This window comes from Borostomias antarcticus, assembly GCF_949987555.1.
Source record: "Borostomias antarcticus genome assembly, chromosome: 11".
Classification (NCBI taxonomy): Eukaryota; Metazoa; Chordata; class Actinopteri; order Stomiiformes; family Stomiidae; genus Borostomias; species Borostomias antarcticus.
In genome coordinates, this window is record NC_140244.1 from 21,731,273 (window position 1) to 21,741,560 (window position 10,288).

Genomic DNA, 10,288 nt, shown 5'->3' on the forward strand with positions numbered 1-10,288 from the left:
CCTCTTTGAAATCATAAAGTAACTATAGAACGTGCTGAAAGCAAACGGTAGCTAGCTACAATTCCAGGGCATAGTCTGAGCCAGTAGCTAGCTAGCTAACAAGCTTTGCGAGTTAGCTGACTTGCATTGAGCATGCTAAATAAACTATGCTAATGCACATTTCAATACGAAATGGCATACATTTGCCTACAATACATTTACGAAAATGTAGTAACTTACATTCCGTTTACGAGTTTATATTGTGGGTTGCTAGACAAGAGTCATACGCCGCAGATCTTCCATTTTCTCCTCTGTGTGCGCGTGATTCAAGGCAGCTCTCGCGGTACGGAATACAGCGCGAGGAAGGACTAGATTCCCAATTGATTTTCTCAGCTTGCCTTGAGCACATACCGTTTGATCAGAGACTAGACTTGTGAGTTGGTTAGTCAGCAGTCACTCCAGAAGGAGAGCACATTAAACATTTCTTCCAGTGATCTAGCTAAGCTTGCTCACATTATTTAAAAGAGTGACCTATTAGCCCTTGCTTGTAAAAATCTAATGATGAATAACCTACACATTATTTTGTCAAAAGACCATAGGCATGTATTGGCCATGGGTAGAAATCAATATTGCAGGTGGAAAGGAGCATTTGGTTCAGAGCTCATTTTGTACATGCACTGCTCATGTCCAAGTTATAGACATGTGAATTCATTGCTCTACAGATTTTTGAAATCAGCAGATTGGCATCTGAAAAAATACATTGCTAGACAGTCATGGACTCCGGATGTTCTTCCGATGATGACCATAGAATAAAAGAGTGTGCTAGAGCGTTTTATTATTGCATCATTGATTTACGTGTTCGAATTCTAGAACATTCCAGTGCAGAATATTATACCCGTTGAGACAACACAGGCAACTGCACTCAGCATCTTACCCCTGAACATGAAAGTAGCCTAAATAAGCGCTCAATTTAGCTCCATCTGCAGGACAGGGAGCCGCAGCACACCATCTAGAAACTAATCCTGGACTTTCTGCCGACGGCTAGACGCCAGAGGTCCTCGAGCTGATGTGCTACTGTGAGGGGGATAAAATCTCGCCGACGGCTAATACTTTAGAGTTCTTCCAGCGACAATCCGCGCTGAGGTGGAGGTCTGGTCAGAGGTGGAGGTCTGGTCAGAGGTGGAGGTGGAGGTCTGGTCAGAGGTGGAGGTCAGAGGTGGAGGTCTGGTCAGAGATGGAGGTTGAGGTCTGGTCAGAGGTGGAGGTGGAGGTCTGGTCAGAGGTGGAGGTCAGAGGTGGAGGTCTGGTCAGAGATGGAGGTTGAGGGTTGGTCAGAGGTGGAGGTCTGGTCAGAGGTGGAGGTCTGGTCAGAGGTGGAGGTGGATGTCAGAGGTGGAGATCTGGTCAGAGGGGGAGGTCTGGTCAGAGGTGGAGGTCTGGTGGGTTGGAGGTTGTGCCTCTAAAAATATTTTAAATATTTTTATTTTTATTTAACCCGTGCTGCCTGCTTGCTGTCTGCTTTTGGGTCCTACTTCCACCTACCAGCCTCAGACCCTAACAATTAGGCTGACCCCAAGTTCATTCTGAACCATCATTCTGAACCATATCCTATAGGATTCAGAGAAGGATGTGCTTGATGAGGCCATGAACATCCAGAGAATGTCAGCTAGCATTCCGCTGGTGCTCAGGTATGTACCAGCCACTCAGTATGATCACCTAGTATGATCACCTGGTTAAGACTCTCCGGAATATCACACACATCACACACACACACACACACACACACACACACACACACAGGAGAGTGATCACAGCAGTCTGGCCAAGTTCCCTGTCTGTCTGTCAGTCTACCCCCTATGACAGACGGCCAAACAATGTGACCACAGAACAGCGAGAGCTTCTACGTTTGACAGCCTGAAGTGATGAGAAAAATGCAGGAACTTCATCTCTGGGTTCCACATTCTCACACATGCAATCAGGCCAACTTGAATATTAATCAATGTTCATCAATATTCATCAGTGTTCATCAATGTTCAACAATGTTATACTACCTCTGAGGTCAGTTAGCCTACCCTGGGTGAGCCAGAGAGGTTCTGGTACATAGGTTTTTCCACAGACCAACACAAAGAGAAAGACGCATTGATTGACCTCAACTGAACTTGAACTAAACAGTTCAAGGGAAAAATCAATGTGCTCATTCAATACTATTTGTTGTGTATATACTGTATGTCAGTCTGCTCACTGCTCACAAGCAAGACATTAAAGTGAGGAAGGCACTTGCGTGAAGGGGCCAGTGTGTGGAACTTAAACCTCACTCAACAAATCAAACTCGGCTGATTCTATGCAACGGTAGTCTGTTCTCTTCTATGGCAGTGAATGCTGGACCCTGAGGCCCACCCTGCGGAAGTCTCTAGATGGGTGCTACACCGGAACGCTGCAGTACTTAACATCAACAAGAGCGAGCATGTTACCAACAAGCATCAGAGCATGTATGTGGGGTCACCAGGGGTGAGTGAGGACATAGCAGTCAGGAGGATGAGGCTGGCATGTCACTCACTGCCAGGGACACCAGGAGCTGCCAGCCAGCAAACTGCTGCTATGAGAGCCAACACACAGGCATCGTCACGAGGGCGTCCCACGCTAACATGCATGGACATAGTCAACACACGGGCATCGGTCACGAGGGCGTCCCACACTAACATACATGGACATAGTCAACACACGGGCATCGGTCACGAGGGCGTCCCACGCTAACATACATGGACATAGTCAACACACGGGCATTGGTCACGAGGGCGTCCCACGCTAACATACATGGACATAGTCAACACACGGGCATCGTCACGAGGGCGTCCCACGCTAACATACATGGACATAGTCAACACACGGGCATCGGTCACGAGGGCGTCCCACGCTAACATACATGGACATAGTCAACACACGGGCATCGGTCACGAGGGCGTCCCACGCTAACATACATGGACATAGTCAACACACGGGCATCGGTCACGAGGGCGTATTTTTACTTACTAAACACACCTAGGAACTAACAATAACATTTCACTGCACACCATACTTGTGTGAATGGAGCATGTGACAAATAAACAGACTTTGACTGATAATTCAACTGTGTAAGTGTGATCAACATTTAGCAGTGATGCAGTCCCAGGATGAAAAGGTCAGGTGTGTGATGTAGCAGTGATGCAGTCCCAGGATGAGAAGGTCAGGTGTGTGATGTAGCAGTGATGCAGTCCCAGGATGAGAAGGTAAGGTGTGTGATGTAGCAGTGATGCAGTCCCAGGATGAGAAGGTCAGGTGTGTGATGTAGCAGTGATGCAGTCCCAGGATGAGAAGGTCAGAGGTCAGGTGTGTGATGTAGCAGCGATGCAGTCTCTCTCGGCGGGAGAGCACAGGAAGAACACCTGAAGAACACAACACACTGTCCAGAGACCTCCTGATGAGATGCATCACTCTACCATACAATAGTTGTTTATAGATTAGGACAGATGTATTATCTGAGAGGGTGTTGGTTGGAACCCCGGCTCTTCAATGAGCTTTGAGTAGAAGACGAGAGCACCACAGAGGGCAGTTTGGCCTGGCAGGATGCTAGGGTGTAGCCAAACCACGCCCTCCTCTCCAGCCTATATCACCTGGCAGTCCTCACCAGCCTATATCACCTGGCAGTTCTCCTCACCAGTCTACACCACCTGGCAGCCCCCCTCACCACCTGACAGTCCCCCTCTCCAGTCTATACCACCTGGCAGTCCTCCTCACCAACCTGGCAGTCTCTCCAGCCTACACCACCTGGCAGCCCCCCTCACCAGCCTATACCACCTGGCAGTCCTCCTCACCAGCCTGGCAGTCCCCCTCACCAGCCTACACCACCTGGCAGTCCCTCTCACCAGCCTGGCAGTCCCCCTCACCAGCCTACACCACCTGGCAGTCCTCCTCACCAGCCTATATCACCTGGCAGTCCTCCTCACCAGCCTATATCACCTGGCAGTTCTCCTCACCAGTCTACACCACCTGGCAGCCCCCCTCACCACCTGACAGTCCCCCTCTCCAGTCTATACCACCTGGCAGTCCTCCTTCAGTCTACACCACCTGGCACCTCTGTGACAAGCTGACTGCTTTGAAAACAGTCTTTAATTGTGGCCTGTTCCCCACCATCTGATCAACTATAGAAGTTTGTGCCTAAAGCCTAGTTCTCAATCCATGCTCAAAACATGCACGGCTGGTATACTTCCATCCACTCCCGTCTCTTCCTGGGCGCAGCACAACAGGAATGAGAAAGAGGGGGGAATGGGTGAATTAATTGGAGTGTGACGCCCTCTAGTGGTGAGAATTGTGAGTCACATACTGAGAACTAGGTCAAGTACACACACTGTACATTTGACTTGAGGTGCATTAGATTTATCTCTGAGTTTGAGGCCCAAGTATGAGAGAGCTAACCGTCTTTTATCCATATCTGGGCAACATAACGCATGAAAGAAACATGAGACAACTTTAAAGGTTATGTACATTTATACAGTTTCACAAATACAGTACGTCATTAACAGTAATGTCACATGACACACAGACATTCAGATATGGAGCAACATAGAACCATTTGGGGGAGTCGATCGCCTTGTTGAGAGGGGTCAGGGAAGAATTTTTACAGCTCACTTATCTGGCCCCCGGGTGATTACTGTTTTTTTTGCTTCCCTCTGGAATATGTAGAGTGGGTCGTATGCCCTCCTCCCTTGTTCTCTGTAAAGTGCATCGTGTTGCCTCTGGGTATGAAATACGCTCTACAAATAAAGCTTTGATGGAGCAAGCTCCTGGAGTATGTTTGTCTACCAGCTAAGAACATTTATAAAGCAATACATTACATTTTCAGAGTAAGAGAAGCTAAAAACGACATAGGAGAGACATGGCAAATACTGGTGTGTGTTTGGTATGGCCCAGGCCTAAAGCCGGAAGTGGGCAGGTGTATGTCTGTGTGTACGTGTGTGTGACAGGCAGTCCAGGCAGCTCACTGAGCACAGTCGTGGGATGGGCACTGATTAGCGCGCATCAGGATACAGTGGAGATAGAACCCAAACACAGGCAGAGAATGTTCAGAGACTTTATTCATGAATGAAATCAGTACAAGCACAAGACATAACAAGTAACCCCAAACTGAACAAACCAAATGTTGAGGCCAATGGGGTAGATGGTGATGGTCTAGATGACACTTCTCCACACACCCTGGTCCAGCATACCAGAGTTTAGTTCATCAGCACTGTAGCCAGGGTCCTTCCTCAGCATGTCCACGTATGTTGTCTTTCGAGCACCACGTGTGTCTTCACCATGCTTGTGTTCCCAGAGGACAAGGTTTGAAGTGATGAGGTCAGGAGGGCGTTTCCTATGGTTGGCTATCCTCAGTCTCCGCTGACGTATCTTTGTGGTCAGGAGAGGTAGATCAATGTAGAGGTCAACTTTGTTCATGTGTTGCATCCACCAGACGTCCTTGACCTGAAGAGGTAGGCATAGACCCTACCCACTTGGACCAGGATGTGAGGACAGATGTCATCTCAAGAGTCCGAGTTGCCCCAGTGGCCTCGAACATGTGGTTGGTAGGTGGGTGGTTGGGTAGATCGGTGTTGGTCGGTCTGTCATCGTGGGGTTATGTATTGTGTCTTGAACGTCTTGTTTCCGGCCAGGCTCTTAGCAGGATGTGACCTTGGATATTTCCTGGTTCAGAGCCGGTAGCCCATGTTCAAAGATTGCAAGCTTTCTTTTGAACGCTTGAATAAAGGAGCAACTCGCTCTGACAAGCGGGTCTTGGACACAATCAGGTGACATGTGCTGACGGGACTCTTCACTGCGAGCCACCTCCTTCAGCCTGTTCGGCAGCAGCATCCCAATGATGCGGGCCATCAGGATGGCTCGTCTCCACAGCCCACGGATGCGCCTCCGACGGAGAGTCAGATCCGGACATGGCCTCCAGTGGGGCTTGGGTGATCGTGAAACGTCCGCGTCAGATTGTCCCTTTACCAGCACACCACTAGACGCCATGGGGGTGGTGATCGCGAATGGTGGTCTAACAGATGGAGCTGTGATAGAAGGGACCGGGTCCGATGGACCTGTTACAGACGGGGCTGTGTCAGGTGTCCTCTTCATCAGAGAGTCCGAGGTAGAAGTGGTCGCTCCTTCACAGACTTCTTCCCACTCCTTACAAATGAGCCTCCGACGCCGAGAGAGCTCCAGATCTCGTCTCCAGTGGGGCTTGGGTGATCGTGGAACGTCTGGGTCATATTGTCCCTTTACCAGCACACCACTAGATGCCATGGGGGTGGATAAGTAGCTAGTGGGGCTGTCTCCTCTACTGGTCCTGGTCATGGAAAGTGGTGGACTGACAGATGGAGCTGTGTCAGATGGAGCTGTGTCAGGAGCCTTCTTAACCATAGAGTCCGAGGTGGAAATGGCCGCCCCTTGAAAGACTCCCTCCCACTTCTTGCGAAAGAGTCTCTGACGCAGAGAGAGCTCCAGATCTCGCTTCCAGTGGGCCGTGGGCGATTGTGGTACGTCCAGCTCAGATTGTCCCTTTACCACCACACCACTAAAAACCTTGTTCGTGGATAGGTGGCTAGCGGGGCTGTGTCCTCTACTGGTCCTAGTCATGGAGAGTGGTGGACTGACAGATGGACCTGTTACAGACAGGGCTGTATCAGGTACCCTCTTCATAAGAGAGTCCGAGGTAGAAGTGGTCGCTCCTTCACAGACTTCTTCCCACTCCTTACAAATGAGCCTCCGACGCCGAGAGAGCTCCAGATCTCGTCTCCAGTGGGGCTCGGGTGATCGTGGAACGTCCGGCTCAGATTGGTCCTTTACCAGCACACCACTAGATGCCATGGGGGTGGATAAGGCGCTAGCGGGGCTGTGTCCTCTACTGGTCCTAGTCATAGAGAGTGGTGGACTGACAGATGGACCTGTTACAGACGGGGCTGTGTCAGGTGTCCTCTTCATCAGAGAGTCCGAAGTGCAAGTGTCCGTCCCTTGAAAGACTCCCTCCCACTTCTTGCGAAAGAGCCTCTGACACCGAGAGAGCTCCAGATTGTATCTCCAGGGGGCCTTGGGCGATCGTGGAACATCCGGCTCAGATTGTTTCTTTAGCGCCACCCCACTAGATGCCATGGGGGTGGATAAGGCGCTAGTGGGGCTGTCTCCTCTACTGGTCCTGGTCATGGAAAGTGGTGGACTGACAGATGGAGCTGTGTCGGATGGAGCTGTGTCAGGAGCCCTCTTAACCATACAGTCCGAGGTGGAAATGGCCGCCCCTTGATAGACTCCCTCCCACTTCTTGCGAAAGAGCCTCCGACGCAGAGAGAACTTGGAGGAGGACGGGGCCGTGTCAAATGAACCGGTGACAGACGGGGCTGTGACAAATGAACCGGTGACAGACGGGGCTGTGACAAATGAACCAGTGACAGACGGGGCTGTGTGAAATGAACCGGTGACAGACGAGGCTGTGTCAAATGAACCGGTGACAGACGGGGCCGTGTGAAATGAACTCATCTCAGACAACATGTCTTGTCCACAGCCCCCCGGATCATAGGAGTCAGAACCTGGATCGTCTTGTCCTGGACAGTCCCAATAGCTCGCATGCATCTTCGCATGCAGTCCCAATGGCTCGCATGCATGCGTGCACCGGGCTGTCACTCTGTCCAGCCTGGCCCTTTTGGGATTCCAAAAAATAAAATGACTTTTGATGATTGCTAATATCCAAAGCGCGATCAGGGTCACATAGAGCACAATCAAAACTCCTGGGAAGAGGTGTGTCACCTCAAGTTCCAGGAACCGGGTCTCATAGGACGTCGCCTCAGGACCTTGGTTTACAGGTCTACTTGAAACTGGCACCCTCTCTCGGGTTCTAAAAAGATCAATTATTCCACTAGCGAACATATTGGCAAAGATAGATCTTTAGCAACATGTTCCTCTCATCGCAAACACCGCACTGAGGCTTGTCCACTTGTTACAGCAGGATATGTACTTTGCGCTGTGACGTGTACACGTTACGCCGTAGTGCCCGTGATGTCACAGACCGGATATAATTCTATCCGGTCTGTGACATCACGGGCACTACGGCGTAACGTGTAAACGTCACAGCGGCAACACTGACTTGACGGCTAGTCCAGGCGGCCAGCTAATTGAAATAAATGTATACTAGATTTAAATAGATTTAAGCTATTTTCTTTTTGCTTGAGACCCAACGATACCCCTTATCTTATCTTATACACCCCCACATTCAGAATTAAATAGGTGCGCTTAAAAGGCTGGTCGGAATCAGTCCGTTAAATCCAGTCGTTAATTGTCCACGTTTTCGATAGAGATGGATAGGCATTATTGGCGATATTAAATAAAGAGTAATCGCTCTCTATGAATCATTCATATTCAAGGGCATTTGTTATTTTGAAGACTACTCGTAGGCTAGCAGTAGGATTTGAAAGGAGCCCAAGACAGAGGCGCGCTGCGCTCCTGACCCCCGAGTGCACAGCCCATGATCCGATGAGAGAGAGCGGTGTCGTGTGGCCGATTAAAGCCCCCCGGGTCCTGTTATTCTATTCATAAAGTAGCCTACTTTGAGACACAACCTCAAAGTGCTGACGAAACGGTTTGGCTTCTCGTTCCGTTAATATTAGGCCCACCTCAGTCCCTGAATAGAGAACCCAACCAAAACATAGTTTTGATGAAGACCGTTTGGAGACCAGTGCTATGGATGTAGGAGCACCCTACTGTATACTATTGAAAATCACCCATTTCTCATTCATGTTGTAAATAACCCTTAGTGAGGACTATTTATTAAGTAGTTACTTCCTGCAAGCCTTTATTTTTCTTAGTGCTGTTTTTTGGTTTGTTCATATTATGAGACCTTTATTTTGGTAAACTAACCTTCTGTATTTGCTCCCTGTAACATTGTTGTTACCTGTAACCCATTAAGCACCTAGCTGGAACGGGAACGAGGTATTGTTTGTTGTGTGATTTGTTTCGATCTAACTGTTAAGAAGTATTTAATTCAATTGATGCATTTCTACCTCAATGGCGCTGATGTTACTCCTGATGTTAGATGGAGTTGAAATGAATGGCTGTAACGCGACGGTAATGCGAGCTTTCTTATACACCAATTGATATGGTCTGTTTAAGTTTGTAAGAGCTCATTTTATTTCCATCATCTCTCCTGTAGCTCTTACGGTGTTTCTTGAGGAAACTGCAAGGAAGGCATTGTTTGTTTGTTTGTTTATTAGGATCTCTTTTAGCCATCGGCTAGTCTTCCAAAAGTCCTCAACTAAAACATACAGTACAATACAATAATGCAGAAAATACTACAATTCATAAATAGAATTCAAGAAAAAATAGGAAAAGAAAGAAACATGATAGTGAATACAATAATAACAGTAAAATACAATAGTTCAAAAACACAGCTACTTACGAAATCACACATCTAAAATTATTGTAACAAAAGATTGTAAAATTGTTCTCCAAAGAAGTTCAAAGAAGGAAAATACAGCACTATGGTCAGTAAAATGAATTCCACATGATCACCATCCTATATATAAAAGTCCGTCTGCCCATTTCCGTCTGTATCCTTGGTTGGGTGAATTTGTCCTTCAGTCTATTCCGCGTATTGACCATGTAGATTTCTAATCCGTTGTAGTTTGTTGAATATATCTGCAGGTGTCTTAAGGGCAATAATTCGTTTGAAAAGTGCTAATGACTGCTCTGAAATGAGTTGACTAACTGTTGGCCACCCTGTTGCATTGTGTTCAATATAAGGACGGCTGAACAATAAAAGGCTTCTGGAAACATCAGTGCGCTTCACCGCATTATCTAGTAGGGTTCTACACTAAGAAGGATTTCTGAAGAGTATTTCACTCACAAAAGTATGGAACATGACTTGGAGAACACAATCCTGAGACATGCGGGCCTCATTACAGAAACCTGCTGTCTTATCTCAGTTTAGGAGCACATTTAGGATGTTTGCTATTACAGAAACCTGTTTACAATAACAATGTGCCCAATATCAATGTTTATCATAGCTAAGCAACCTCATACCAATGATAGTGAAGCACAGGTGCAACAGAAAGCTAGCAGCTAACTTCATTAACTAACACTACTGGCGCAGGTAGACAATCACTTCAGTACAGGAAACAAACACACAGAAGCAACCAAGACGGTATACGACTAAAGACAAGAGAAAAAAAAAGTAAGTGTAACTGATATAGCCTACTGTACAATAACATTTTATATGTTTTCACAGTCAATTTTGATTCTGTTAAATGTATACCTT